The sequence below is a fragment of the Macrobrachium nipponense genome, chromosome 18, assembly GCF_015104395.2.
Source record: "Macrobrachium nipponense isolate FS-2020 chromosome 18, ASM1510439v2, whole genome shotgun sequence".
Classification (NCBI taxonomy): domain Eukaryota; kingdom Metazoa; phylum Arthropoda; class Malacostraca; order Decapoda; family Palaemonidae; genus Macrobrachium; species Macrobrachium nipponense.
Window position 1 is genome coordinate 54,070,925 of NC_087211.1, and position 3,332 is coordinate 54,074,256.

Sequence of the window (3,332 nt, forward strand, 5' to 3'; positions counted from 1 at the left end):
AACTTAAAAGCTTAGAGAGAAAGTATCGGTCTTCTTAGAGAAGGAAATATGCTCGGCGAGAATAGGATGAGTCCTGCTGGGGACATTTCCTCGCTGGAGAAATTTGTTTCTCTGGGAAGGCTGCACCTCAGACAGCTTCAGTTTTCCTAGCAGACAACTGGAAGAACAAGAAAGACCTAGACGAGATTTTGAGAATCCCTCAATCGATCAAAGAGCATTTGAAGTGGTGGTCCGATCCCGTAAAGCTATCGGAAGGGATGTCCCTCAAAGTTCTGAGCCCAGACCTAGTGTTGTTCTCAGACGCGTCCATGACGGGCTGGGGAGCAACACTGGGGGAGGAAGAAGTGTCAGGACCTCTGGAGAGGGGAACAGAGGTCCTGGAGGCACATAAACCTCAAGGAGCTAGAAGCGATTCGTTTAGCACTTCATGCTTCGAGTCAAGGATTGTGGGAACGAATTGTACAAGTCAACTCGGACAACACCACGGCACTCGCATATCTCAAAAAAACAGGGAGGAACTCTATCTCGCTCCCTGTTCAAGATAACGAGGAAATCTTACTTTGGGCGAAGCTGAGAAATGTAACGATTCTAACGAGGTTCGTTTCAGGACAGCAGAACGTTCGTGCGGATCTCCTCAGCCGTCGACATCAAATGCTTCCAAACGAATGGACTCTCCATCCAGAGATCTGCAAGGAGTTGTGGAAACTTTGGGGACGCCCACTGGTAGACCTCTTCGCGACAGCAAAAACGAAGAGGCTTCCGATTTACTGCTCTCCGGTTCTAGACCCAGGAGCAATAGCAATAGACGCCATGCTTTGGAATTGGAAGGGGATGGATCTCTACGCCTTCCCTCCATTCAAACTCCTGGGAGAGGTAATAAGGAAGTTTGCGGCGCTCGGAAGGAGCAAGAATGACGTTGATCGCCCCCTTTTGGCCTGCAAGCGACTGGTTCACAGAGGCCCTGTCATCCTTTTCTGGGTAGATTTCCAAAGGACACTTCCAGAAAAAAATCGATCTACTCAGACAGCCCCACTTCGAGAGGTATCACGGAAACCTCTCCGCTCTGAGTCTGACTGCATTCAGACTATACAAAAGTTGGCCAGAGCGAGAGGTTTTTCAAGCGGTGGCAAGAGCTATTGCCAGCGCTAGAAGAACATCTTCCCAAGCTGTCTACCAATCGAAGTGGGCTGTCTTCAGGTTGGTGTAGAAGGAAAAATATTTCCTCCTCCACGACCTCTGTGAGCCAGATTGCTGATTTTCTCTTACATCTTAGAGAGATAGACAAACTTTCAGTGTCAACGATTAAAGGCTACAAAAGTATTGCTATCAACGGTCTTTCGACACAGAGGCTTGGATTTATCGAATGATAGAGATCTTCACGATTTATTGAGGTCCTTTGAAACATCAAAAGCTCCACGAGACAAGATTCCCTCATGGAATTTAGATGTTGTCTTAAAGTTTTTAATGTCAGCCCCATTTGAGCCTATGCACGCTGCCTCTTTGAAAGATGTAACTAGGAAAGCTATTTTCCTGACCGCTTTGGCAACAGCTAAGAGGGCATTAGCGAAATCCAAGCTATGGGGGGGGGACTAAAAAAAAAAAAAAAAAAAAAAACATGTGGGGGGGTTTCAGAGAACACAATGCGGTGTGTTCGCTGAGCCCCTCGTTCTTAGCGAAGAACGAAAACCCATCCAACCCCTGGCCTAAAAGCTTTGATATCAAGGGGTTATCAGAGTTCGTCGGACGAGAGCCGGAGAGAGTTTTGTGCCCTGTCAGAGCTCTCAAATTTTATCTGGAAAAGACCAAACAATGTAGAGGCCCGTCAGGGGGACAACCTGTGGTGTTCGGTCAAGAGGCCGGAATTACCAATGTCTAAAACGCACTGGCGTTCTTCTGAGAAATACCATCAGGGAAGCTCATTCATCCTGCACGGATGGTGATCTTAAACTGCTAAAAGTTAATGCTCACGAGGTTAGAGCGGTAGCTACTTCGGTGGCTTTTTAGAAAAATATGGCACTCAGTGATATCCTGGTAGTTTTTTTTTTGGTTGCTTTGTTTTGGGCCTGCCACATTTTGGCGAAGCAACTCTGTGTTTGCCTCACACTACCTCAGAGATGGGAAGGCAACATATGAGAAATTGCTACTCGCTTGGACCATACATTTCCGCAGGATAACAGTATTGGGACGAGAAGCAATACGAACCCATCCTCCTTTAGAAAATGGATGTGTGTGATTTTAATTATGGGTTTGTTTTTTTTTTTTTTTTACGGTCGTAGGGTTGGCCGCTTGAGGCGGTCGGTTCCCTTTAATTAGCCTGAAAGTTATGGGACTAACTTTAGTGAGGCTAGGTTAGGTGGTATTTATTATGCTTCGATTGTCTTTCAGTATGGTCAATATGGATCTAGTCACATTGTGGTCACGCTCCCAGTTGACAGATCATCTAGAACTATCCAGCTGGAAATCTAGTTAAGCAGAAGCAGGCTTGGGTGACAGTAATCACGAAGTCAGCTATGCTAACAGGTAGGGAACCAAGATGTCAATCATCTGCATGTGAAATGTTTCCAAAATCCTTCTATTCTGTCCCTTCCCACCTCCAATGGTGGGATTCAGCTATATATATATCTGGCAGGTAAGTGTCATGAACACCAAATGATATTGTCATGATACAAAGTTGTTCATACTTACTGACAGATATATATAATCAAAGTACCCACCCACCTCCCCTCAGGGGACAGTGGTAAAGAAAATCTGAATAGAAAATGGGAATGGTTCCCGGTATCCAGCATCCAGCGGCGGGAAAGGAGGACCGGGGAATGGGTACTAACCACCTAGCCGACCACCCTGCGTTTGCCGGGAGTTTTGAAATTCTGTCGGTCGTCAGAGAATACAGCTATATATATATCTGTCAGGTAAGTATGAACAAACTTTATTGTATCATGACAATATCATTTTCTGTCGGGGACGACGGAGTCTTAGCTAAGTATATATCTGCCAGGTAAGTATGTATGAAACTTTATTGTATCATAACAATATCATTTCTGGGCTCAGCTCGTGTCGGCCTATGAAAGGATCCTTAATATCATACTTTCTAGGTAAAATTAATCTAAAATTACCAGAGAAAAAACAAAATTAAGAAATTGTCAGTAAAACTGACTTGCTCACTCTTAAAAAGAAGTGTCGGTATGATGATAGGGGCGAGTGGGAACACTACCACGAGACATTCACCATTTAGAACTTCCAATCAGAATCCCCACAAGAGAGAGCTGATACCAACGGGCGATGCAGCCGCTACTACTACTACTAGAGGACGCCACGGACAGCAGCGCCCCTAG